The sequence below is a fragment of the Phyllobates terribilis genome, unplaced genomic scaffold (genome assembly GCF_046119375.1).
Source record: "Phyllobates terribilis strain yellow unplaced genomic scaffold, ASM4611937v1 Scaffold_5__5_contigs__length_657084704, whole genome shotgun sequence".
Taxonomy (NCBI): domain Eukaryota; kingdom Metazoa; phylum Chordata; class Amphibia; order Anura; family Dendrobatidae; genus Phyllobates; species Phyllobates terribilis.
Window position 1 is genome coordinate 25,142,136 of NW_027362765.1, and position 12,416 is coordinate 25,154,551.

Sequence of the window (12,416 nt, forward strand, 5' to 3'; positions counted from 1 at the left end):
AGCGGAAGCTGCTGAGGTTCTACACATGCTGCGGGATTATAAATAATTTTTTGGGAGTGAAGTTATTGCAATTGTATAATCATAATCAGCAGGTTTGGTCAGAGACACCAAGGTATTTTATTAGGGAACATAGAACTGACACTGGACACACAAGGTAAAATTGCGGTAGGACATTTATTGTTTCTCACACAAATTGAAAACATTTTGATGGATTCAGACGAACTCTCCTACAAAGCATGATTATCAAAGTCATTACTACAGGACTGTATGAGAAAGTGATGTATTCTACAAGAATTGCTAAAGCCAAAAATGACAGAATCTGAGCACTGTGGCTGGATACTCCGGGCCTGGCCTCCAGCGTGTTAGTAGGAGACGGGGACTTTGTCCCTGGAGCTTCTCTACTCGGTATAATGAGACTCACTGATCTTGTTCATACAGAGAACGTTTGAGAATAATAAAAACTGCCTAAATATGAGGACACATCACCAATTTTCTAAGTAAATATATTTGTAAAAGGTGCTTTAGTGGATACCCTTAAGGAAAGTAAACAAAATATAAATATAAATCATATGTATCCCTTTTATAAATAAAATATGATTTTGTTCAGTCCGTCATGAGACAAATACAGTTTACACAAAACTGATGGTGATTCTGGTGATGTATTCATGTACTGGAGGTGGTTCTGATGTCCTATTCTTGTACTGATGGGGGTTAAGCTGACGTATTCTGGTGACATTCATGTAGTGATGGTTGGTCTGGTGTTGTATTTATATACTTTTGATGGCTCTGATTATGTATTTATGTAGTGATGTTTCTGGTGATGTATTTATCAGTTAATGATGATTCTGGTGATGTATTCCTCACTGGAACCATCATCAGTACATGAATATGAAACCTAAATCATCACCAGTACATAAATAGAACATCAGAGCCATCAACAGTACATGATTACATCACCAGAACCACTATCTGTACATGAATACTGTTAGAACCCTCCTGTTAGTTTTTGCTATCTTGTGTTTTGCGGTCACGTGACCAGCTGCCTATATATTCCAGCTCCGCCCTTCTGGCTTTGCTGGACTTCAGTGTTGTTTTGACTGTCTCTCTAGCCAGGTGCTTCGGTGCCTATCTCTGTCAGTTCTTGGTCCTCTGGGACCTTTAGTACTTTTTGTCAGTTTGTCCTTTTTGCTCTGCAACAACAGAAGGTTTAGGAGGTGTCCCATTTTTGCCCCAGTCCTTAGTTCTTTTAGGGACCCCTCCCTTAATTCTATAGGTCTCCGTTCAGACTAGCCGAGGATGAAGGCGGGTCTGTTCACAAGGAACAGGCAGCCCGCTACATCGTAGGGATTCAGCTTAGTCTTATTGTAGGGACAGCTTTTCCTTTTCTTTCCTTAGTTTATGTTACAGATCATAACAGTAAGTCCAGTCCAAAAAAAAGACTAAAAGGAAAGAAAATTTGGGGATCAGTATGGTTTCCATCCAGGAGTTGGCTCAACGCCTGCAGGGATTGTCTCTGGAGGTGGCCGAGCTCCAGGAACACGTGAGTAGCTGTCCTGGAGCGCATTTTGTTGAACCCAAGGTAGGACTGCCTGATGTTTTTTATGGTAAACAGCAAGATTTTTTTGCCTTTAAAAATGCTTGTTTGTTAGATTTTCATTTGAGACCAAGATCCTCTGGGATTGAATCACAGCGCATTGTTTTTATTATGTCACTTTTGCACAAAGAACCACAGGGTTGGGCCTTTTCTCTCCAGCCTAATAATCCATGTTTAAGTTCTGTTGAAGAATTTTTTTCTGCTATGGGGCTATTATATGACGATCCTGATAGAATCTCATCTGCTGAATCAGAACTTAGACGTTTGAATCAGGGGTCAGATGATGTTGAAAATTATTGCACACACTTCAGAAGATGGGCCTCAGAAGTTAAATGGAATGATTCTGCGCTGAAATGTTTATTTCTTGCTGGTCTGAGTGAAAGGGTTAAGGATTTGCTAATTGCATTCCCTGCACCTGAGACTCTGCCTGAAGCTATGCAGTTAGCTGTTCGTGTGGACAGGAGACTGAGGTCCAGGGTTAATGATGTAAAGACTCCTGTAACTTCAGGTCCTAGTTCCCAAAAAATCTGCTCTGACAGCGGAGAACCAATGGAGGTTGGGGCAATGTCACTCCGCTCTCAGGAAAGAGATCAGAGATTTGCCGAAGGTTTGTGTCTTTATTGTGGTAAAGATGATCATTTGATTAAGTATTGTGAGCGTCGTTTAAGTAAAGAAAAAAAAAGGTCAGTTACGCCCGTATAGCTTGTTTACGCTCTGCAGGAGTGTTCCTTTCTGGGAGTACTGCTCTGCAGGGAGAATTGATTGAATTTCAGGTATTTGTGGATTGTGGTTCAACACTTAATGTGATTGATAAAGGGTTTTTGGAAAACCTTAAACTGAAATCCAAACCTTTGTCATCACCTATTTCTGTGGTTGCAATTGATAACACTCCTTTGAAATGTATTACTCACAAGACTGCAGCATTTCCTCTCACTATCAATGGAGATCACCAAGAAATTTTGGACTTGGTTGTCTTGGATAATTTGCCCTCTCCAGTTGTTCTAGGATTGCCTTGGTTAAGACTGCACAATCCTTTATTGGACTGGTCTACTAATGTGATTAAGTCTTGGAGTCCGAAGTGCTATGATAAATGTTGTAATGGTCGCATTGCGGCTATGGAAAAAGGGGAATTACCTGTACCTATTCAAGATTTTTGGAGTTTTTTTTCGGAGGAGGAGTCACAAAGTTTTACCTCCTCATAGGGATTATGATTGCGCCATTGAGTTTGTTCCGGGTGCTTCTGTAGCACCCTGAGGATTCGGCTGCTACAGGGGTATTGCACCTCAACCCAGAGGTGTGATATTCCACTCCCGGGCAAGGATGGAGAGTGGAACTGAGCTCGGTAGGCTGCATGCACTACACACATCCCATTTCCGAGGAGCAGACCGACGGTACTCCCACTTAGAAATGTGCAGGTACGACCGAGTCTGTTCCTGGCTGGAGTGGGAGGGGGGTGGTACATCCCAAGTAGTGTAGGGGCAGATAGGGGGAGCAGCCTGGGTAAAGTTAGGAGCTCATTGGGTGCTGGTCACCTGAGCTCACGCATAGAGGGTGTATATAAGGTGGGCACCAACTAAGAACAGGGTCAGATGCAGAGAACAAGTCAGCGAGCAGAGGAGAAGAAAGACCCAGAGTGAGAGAGGAGAAGAGAAAGAGAGACCCAGAGGGGGAAACAGCAGAAAAGGACTCCAAGATCCCAACTTAAATCCCCGGGTGAAGAGTCGGCACAGGGTACCGGATCCCAAGCTGGTGGGGGCAGAAAACACACCCTAGCCAGAGACCGGAGACCGTGGGCAGCGTTTGTCACGGTCACCCATCACATCCACCCCGAAGGCACACCACATGAAGGGTCAGGGAACCCAGGGCCAAGGGTGTCCCAACAGAAGGCCCGAGGGAGCTGGACCTAGACTTTGGCGTAGTCGGCAGGATTACGTGCCCGCAACACCCGGGTACTGCGTGCCTGAAGAAAAGAACGAGTTTACCTCAAAAAGAAGTCTCCCGCCGGTTCCGGAGGGTCCACGCCATCGGACCCCATCACAGGTCGTTTCCCGCCGATTGTCCGCCATTTCCAGCTTGTTCCCGCCATCTGCAGAGTTTCCCGCCACTGGGCGACGCTTCCCGCCAAATCCGCAGATTTCCCGCCTTGGAAGAGCAGCGGACGCCATTATGGGCGTGCCAAAGGAGGGCAAGAGGCCGCCTCCCATCGTGGGCCAGGACAGAAAATGGCGCCAAAAGTGGAAACCGCCCCCACCAACAGAGACTGTGATGCTGGAGGTGTCTGTCAGCGTGAAAGAACTACCCCTGGAGCTGACAGTCACCGAGTTGCCCCGGGACCGCCCTCGAAGTGGGAGGAGACGAAAGAAAAGAACGAAGATGGGTGCCGCCTGGAGCAGTCTGGAGCGAGCGCACCCGGAGGCAAGAAGTCTAACGAGGAGTAGCGGAGGAGCTTACCCGGATATGGAGAGAAAGCAGAACAGCACCGGCCCGCTGGCCAGGAGTCTGCTAGAGACCGAGGAAGGAGAGCAGAGCAGCACCGGCCCGCTGGCCAGGAGCCTGCTGGAAGAAGAGCAGAGCAGCACCGACCCGTTGGTCAGGAGCCTGCTAGACACCACGACCCCACTAGGCCTAGTGGAGGTCCTTGCACAGCTCCCCCGAGACCGGGAGTGTGCACAGACCGCTCTGGAGGGCCTCACACGGAGGATGGCCCGGGTACAGCGAGAGACATTGGCGGAGTGGAGCCGAGAGATGGCCCAGCAAGCTGAGACCAGTCAACGGAGCACGCTACCCTGGAAGAGGAAACAGACCGCCTCTGAGGATGGCGCGGGAGGACCCAAGGCCGGAGACGACGCCGAGAAGGGAGCCGAACGCATGGAGGCAGGTAAAGGGGACGCCTATACCCCAAGCCGGGAAACCGCCCACCTGCCCCAGCTCCCCGTCGCAGAGCCCGAAAGTCCCCCTGCTGTGCCCGTAGCCGCCATGTCACCGCTATGGACTAGGCCCCGACCGGAAGCCGCCGCCGCGACCCCTGTGACGTCACGCGCCTCGACCCGGAGCGTGACAAAGCAGGAAATACCACCAGCCTGGTCGCAAGGCCTAGTACCCCCGGGCGCCGCATCACCAACAGCGCCCCCTACCTCCGCGGAGCCTCCGGCCTGGCCGCAAGGCCAGGTAGCCCAGGGCGCCGCCGTCCTAACGGTGCCCTTCACCTTCCAGGTGCCCCAGGCCTGGCCGCAAGGCCTGGGCAACCCGGGCGCCACCACCACCGCGCCCGCGCCCGTAAAACCAAGGGTGCCACACCTGGGGGAGGACTTGTTCAGCCAGCTCACATGGCCGGACGGGCGGCCCTTCATCTGGCCCGAAGAATACCATGAGCTGGAACGGCAGCAGAGACTAAGACCCCTGGATGAACCCCTGATTCCGGCTCCGAAGCCCGTGGCACGGATCTCGCCCCCGCTAGCGGAAGCACAGTTTGAGTGGGACCCCACCGGAGAAGATCTAATGGGGTTCACTCAGGAAACCAGGGCAGCTGCAGCGGAGCGTGCTGAGTGTTGCCGACAGCAGCTCGAAGAATTCGCGAGGGAGCGGAGAGAGAGGCGGGTCCGGGAACAACAGGCCCAAATAAGGAGCGCCGAGCAGAAGAGCCGGACCAGGAGGGACCCCCGTGCAGCGCATTGTCCCCGCACCATCGGGACAGTGATCAAGTTCAACCAGCAGCATGGGTGGGGCTTCATTCGAGACAACAACACCCCCGGCGACGTCTTTGTCACGCGCAGAGACGTGGAGTCCCATCTGCCGGAGGGGCACAGAGGTCGTGACCTCTACATCGGAGACGAGGTCACCTTCACCCGGCACAAGTGTGCCAAAGGACCTTACGCCCTCCACGTACACCGCCTGACGGAGGAGGAGTTGCGGTGCGAGGAGGAGGAGCAAGAGGACCCGGACGGGTCTGAAGTTACAACCAGCTACAAGCAAAGAGCAGGAGGAAGACGCCGTTGAGTGCGGCAGAGCAGGAGATGTAAATAGTTACCCGACCGGGTACCAAAGAAACTGTTGCTACATATATATAGTCCCCGTTGGGACCAGCATGAGTGAACTTTTACCCGTTATTCCGTAATCCATACCAGGCTGAGGACTGAGAGCGGCCAACTTTCCCTGTATATAGTTGCGCTTCCTAAAGCGCCCCCTACTGGTTTTATAGGAGAACCAGTTGTCCAGAGAGACTGTCGCACTTTACCCGGTCACACGTTGCACAGTGACCGGAGGAGGAGCCAGAGGCGACGAGAATGTTTTATTTGCTAATATATGTTGTTTTATATGTTTATGAAAAAAAAATTGTATGTTTTGGTGTTATTTATGTCTTACAGCCCGAGGACGTGCTGTGATTTACCAGGGGGGAATGTAGCACCCTGAGGATTCGGCTGCTACAGGGGTATTGCACCTCAACCCAGAGGTGTGATATTCCACTCCCGGGCAAGGATGGAGAGTGGAACTGAGCTCGGTAGGCTGCATGCACTACACACATCCCATTTCCGAGGAGCAGACCGACGGTACTCCCACTTAGAAATGTGCAGGTACGACCGAGTCTGTTCCTGGCTGGAGTGGGAGGGGGGTGGTACATCCCAAGTAGTGTAGGGGCAGATAGGGGGAGCAGCCTGGGTAAAGTTAGGAGCTCATTGGGTGCTGGTCACCTGAGCTCACGCATAGAGGGTGTATATAAGGTGGGCACCAACTAAGAACAGGGTCAGATGCAGAGAACAAGTCAGCGAGCAGAGGAGAAGAAAGACCCAGAGTGAGAGAGGAGAAGAGAAAGAGAGACCCAGAGGGGGAAACAGCAGAAAAGGACTCCAAGATCCCAACTTAAATCCCCGGGTGAAGAGTCGGCACAGGGTACCGGATCCCAAGCTGGTGGGGGCAGAAAACACACCCTAGCCAGAGACCGGAGACCGTGGGCAGCGTTTGTCACGGTCACCCATCACATCCACCCCGAAGGCACACCACATGAAGGGTCAGGGAACCCAGGGCCAAGGGTGTCCCAACAGAAGGCCCGAGGGAGCTGGACCTAGGTGGATCACTGGTGGGGACGGCCAGAGAACGGGACAGAAGGAGAGCTCAGGGCCACGCTCCGGACTTGTTTGGGGGTTGGCTGGATCCAGGACCTGGTGGACGCAGCACGGCTCGGGTGGTCACTCGAAGCTGGAGTGACCAGTACAACATCTGCAGTAAGTAAACACCCTTAACTGCACAACCCGACTCTGTCTTCATTGCCGTTTGCACTGCACCACCACAACCCCCATCCTCTGCACCTGTCCCCCCTGAGGCTATACCCCTCCCGTTGGGGGTTATCTCACCAAGCTGCGCACCCACCATCAGCCTCAGCGGACCCTGCTGCAGCGGCGGCCACAGTGACCGCATCACAACGGGTGGCGTAGTCGACACAAAAGAACTCTTGATAACATCTGTAGGACTGCCACATAACACTGAGCTTGACGCCCTGGGCACGGGCCTGGTCACAGCCGCTCGGAGACTACAACCCCCCATCTGATCCGGTGCCGGGTATTCCCCTCAAAAAGGAATATGTCCCAGGGGGTGCGTCACTTCTCTTCCCAAAAGTCGCTTGTTTAATCTGACTATCCCTGAGAGAAAGGCCTTGGAGGAGTACATACAGACTAGCCTGGCTGCTGGTCACATTAGACCTTCTAAGTCACCTGTGGCAGTTGAATTCTTCTTTGTTAAAAAAAGGACGGCGGGTTACGTCCATGTCTTGATTTTCGTGAAATGAATATGATTACCGTACGCAATTCCTACCCATTGCCGTTAATTCCTTACTTGTTTAACCAGTTAGTGGGGGCCAAGTGGTTCTCCAAAATTGATCTCCGGGGGGCATACAATTTCTTACGTGTGAAGCAGCGTGATGAATGGAAAACTGCTTTTAACACTCCGGTTGGTCACTTTGAGAATCTGGTGATGCCTTTTGGTCTTACCAATGCACCTGCATTTTTTCAGAACCTTATTAATGACATCCTGAGACCTTTGATTGGTAAGAATGTGGTTGTGTATTTGGATGACATTTTGATTTAGTCACCAGATCTCGAGTCCCATTGGCAAAGTGTACGTGAAGTTTTGCAGTTATTGAGTGATAATTCACTCTTTGCTAAGCTGGAGAAATGTGAATTCGCTGTGCAGAAAATTATTTTTTTGGGCTACATTGTCTCCAGCGAGGGCTTTGAGATGGACCCTGTGAAGGTTCAGGCTGCGCAGGAATGGCCTAGGCCTATTGGTTTGAAATCTATACAGAGATTTTTGGTTTTTGGCAATTATTACAGGAAATTCATTAAGAATTTTTCTGTAATTGTTAAACCTCTAACCGATCTCACCAGGAAAGGTGCGAATACAGCCCAGTGGACTACTGAGGCCATTGAAGCGTTTGAGTATCTCAAAGAGAGGTTCAGTTCTGCCCCTATCCTTATGCAGCCTGATGAGACCAAGCCTTTTTTGGTCGAGGTCGATGCTTCATCAGTGGGGGTCGGAGCAGTTTTGTCTCAAGAGAACAAGGGTGGAGTACATCCTTGTGCCTTTTTTTCGAAAAAATGTTCAGAAACCAAACTGAATTATGATGTTGGAAATCGGGAGTTGCTGGCTATTAAACTTGCGTTTGAACACTGCCGTCATTTTTTGGAAGGCGCTAGATTTCCTATTCAGGTTTTCACAGATCATAAGAATTTGATCTATCTGGATGCTGCCAAGCGTTTGAATGCCCGTCAAGCTAGGTGGGCACTTTTTTTTTCTCGGTTTCATTTTTCTGTTACCTATATCCCTGGTACTAAGAATGTTAAAGCCGATGCTTTATCTCGCAGCTTCTCTCCTACGGTCGGTGCCGAGGAGGAGGAGAGCATTTTGCAGAAAGGAGTTGTGGTGGCAGCTTTGGACTCCGTTTTGGAGAATGGGATTCTGAATGCTCAAGATGATGCTCCATCTAACACTCCCCATGGGAGGTTGTTCGTGCCTAGAGCCTTTAGGAGAGATTTGTTTGTGAAGTGTCATGAGTCTTGGTTGGCAGGTCATCCAGGAGTTTCGGAGACTAAGAGACTTATCAGTCGCAGTTTTTGGTGGCCTGGATGGCAGAAGGAAGTCATCAAGTGGGTGTGTCAGTGTGCTGTGTGTGCTAGGTCAAAGGCTTCACATACTCCTGCTGTGGGGTTACTTTGCCCTCTGGAGGTTCCTAGTGCGCCTTGGACGCATCTCACTATGGATTTTATTACTGATCTTCCGGTGTCCGAGGGTTTTACTGTCATCTGGGTGGTCGTGGACCGTTTTAGTAAGATGTGTCATTTGGTTCCATTAGTTAAGTTGCCCTGCGCCAAGACACTCGCTAAGGCGTTTGTTAAGGAGATTGTCAAGCTCCATGGCGTTCCCACGGATATTGTTTCTGATAGAGGACCTCAGTTTGTGGCTCGCTTTTGGCGTGCTTTTTGTGACAGGTTGGGAGTCCATTTGTCCTTTTCGTCTGGTTATCACCCTGAGTCGAATGGACAGATTGAAAGAAAGAACCAGGATGTAGAACAGTTTTTGCGTTGTTTTGTGGCGGACAATCAAGAGGTGTGGTCTGAGTTTCTGCAGCTCGCAGAACTCGCTCTTAACAATCATACATCCTCCTCTGCTGGGTGTTCTCCTTTTTTTTGTTGTACTGGGAAACATCCGTCTTTTGGTTCGTTCTCCAAATTGGGGTTGGCGGTGCCGGAGGAGGAGAATTTTTCCGGTGATTTGGAGAGAGTTTGGACTAATGTACTTTGCAACCTGCAAGAGGCTAACAAGAAGCCCAAGAAGTATTTTGACAGGAAACGTAAAGAGGTTTTGTTTACTGTGGGTGACATGGTTTTGTTGTTCTCGAAGAACCCGTGGTTGAGGATTCCCTCTAAAAAACTGGGTCCTAAGTTTGTGGGTCCATTTAAAGTGCTTCAGGTTGTTAACCAGTCTGCGGTTAGGTTGGATGTCCCTACTTCCTGGAAGATTAATCCTGTGTTTCATGTTTCCTTGTTGAAAAAGGCTGATGTATCTAATAGGGACGCCATTGTCACAGTTCCCCCTGTGGTGGAAGACGACGAATATGAAATTTCTCGTATTTTGAATTCTAGATGGCATAGAGGGAAATTACAGTATCTTGTCTCCTGGAAGGGTTTCGGTCCCGAAGACAATTCCTGGGTAAGGACGGATGATGTCTCTGCTCCTAGGCTTGTTAAAGCTTTCCACAGGAGGCTTCCTGATAGGCCTGGAGGATCCGGAGGATCCTCATAGAAGAGGGGGTACTGTTAGAACCCTCCTGTTAGTTTTTGCTATCTTGTGTTTTGCGGTCACGTGACCAGCTGCCTATATATTCCAGCTCCGCCCTTCTGGCTTTGCTGGACTTCAGTGTTGTTTTAACTGTCTCTCTAGCCAGGTGCTTCGGTGCCTGTCTCTGTCAGTTCTTGGTCCTCTGGGACCTTTAGTACTTTTTGTCAGTTTGTCCTTTTTGCTCTGCAACAACTTCTGTTTAGGAGGTGTCCCATTTTTGTCCCAGTCATTACTTCTTTTAGGGACCCCTCCCTTAATTCTATAGGTCTTCATTCAGAATAGCCAAGGATGAAGGCGGGTCTGTTCACAAGGAACAGGCTGCCCTCTACATCGTAGGGATTCAGCTTAGTCTTATTGTAGGGACAGCTTTTCCTTTTCTTTCCTTAGTTTATGTTGCAGATCATAACAAATACATCAATAAACCCACCATCAGTACATGAATACATCACCAGAACCACCATCAGTACATGAATAGGTCACCAGAACCACAATCAGAACATGAATGCAACACCAAAACAATTATCAGTATAGAAATACAACACAAGAACCACCAAAAGCACATGAATACATCAACAGAACCACCATAAGTAATTGAATACAAGAACCAAGCTTAGTACAGCAATCAATTGTAATGTCATTTCAGCCCCCTATACAATTGTATCGCACAACCTACAATGCCCAGTATGTTCTTGAAATGGTAAGGAGATGCTAGGAGATGTTGTTACCAGCCTCATCAGACTGCAGACTATACAGGAACCACAGAACTGATGAGATGTAATCAGGATCACAAATAAACATCTACATCCCGGTACCTTACATGTCACATCTTCTCTGATAGGAGTCATCTCTTTCTTTTCATCTCCATCTTGTCTAGATGCCAAGATGACTTTTCACTCAGGAAACTTCCCTCTTCTCCGGTCTTCTGTAGCACATCCCGACACAGAGCCCTTAAAAAAAAATGTCTGCATAAAAATATCTTTCCACACTATGCCCTAATTAAGCCTCCTATAGTATATGGCATCCACACTGTCCACCTTAGTGAGTTATAACCACCCCACTGTCTGCCATTATCAGCTATAACCACCACACCGTCTATTATTAGTTATAAATGTCACACCATCAGCCCTTATGAACCACGGCCTATACCATAAGGTACAAATTTGGAGGTGAAGTAGATGTAAACCTGCACTGCAGAGGATCCAATATACAATAAGATGCCAGATGCAGTATGGATGCGGTTTTGTCAACGCATTTCGAGGTAATCATACTTCCTCATCAGGACTAACCACAATGATGAACCTGATGAAGAGGTATGATTACCTTGAAACACGTTGACAAATAAAACCGCATCCATACTGCATCTGGCCTCTTATCGTATATTGCATTCTCGGCAGCGCGGGTTTATATCCACTTCACCTCCACATTTGTTTCTTATCATTTGGTGGATCTGCAGCAGCCATTTTTGTTACAAAACGGTCTACATTCTAAGGGGTTATGACTGTCGCAACCCTCACAGGTGAGCACGTCCCTTTTTCCTTTCCCCTTTGTAATCCGGATAAGACCCTATTGCGTTGTCATTCCAGTTTTCACTGTATATGGCCTATACCATGGCTGTCCCCTCTCTAGTTTTCCCTTACACGCTTGACATCTCCACTCCATATTGTGCCTTTTCATAAAGCCTCCTCTCCATATTCATTATGTGCTCCTCTTTACACTATGCCCTCAAACTGCCCACTATGCTGCCCTCTCCAAACTGTACCCCCTCCTTTCCTCCTTACACTGTCCCTGTACACGGTATAATGGTCACCACAGCCACCCATATGGCATGATATCCACAACAACCCCCAATATATAGTATGGTCACCACCACAGACCAAATATATAGTATGATGTCCAACACAGCTCCCCATCCATACTATGATGGCCACCACCGTACCACATACAGTATTACGATCCCACAGTCACTCATATAATAGTCTCCCAGTTCCTGATACAGTATAATTCCCCCCACAGCCCCTTATCTATAGTATAATGTCCTCCACAGTACCCAAGACAATATGATAGGCAATATAATATCCAACACAGTCTCCTATCCAGTATGGATATTTCACACACACCCCCTCATTTGATATACCCCACAGCCCCTCGTTTGATGTTCCACACACAGCCCCTCATTTGATATACCCCACAGCCCGTTTGATGTTTCTTACAGCCTCTCATGTGATGTTTACCACATCCCCTCATTTGATGCCCCCACACAGCTCCCATAAAGTGGTCACAGAATATAAGTATACAAAAAAATCTGTACTCACCTAATCCAGGCTCCCTATATACCGCAGCTGCTGTCTCCTCTGTTATCCTGGATAGCAGTGGGCGCTGTATGGTGCAATGCAGTACTGTCATAGTGCCGCCTGACGTCCCCTGCATGCACCATCTCCAACAGGACACAGGCCATAACTAGCCTGCTTTCTGATGGGAGTTCACGGAGAAGCTG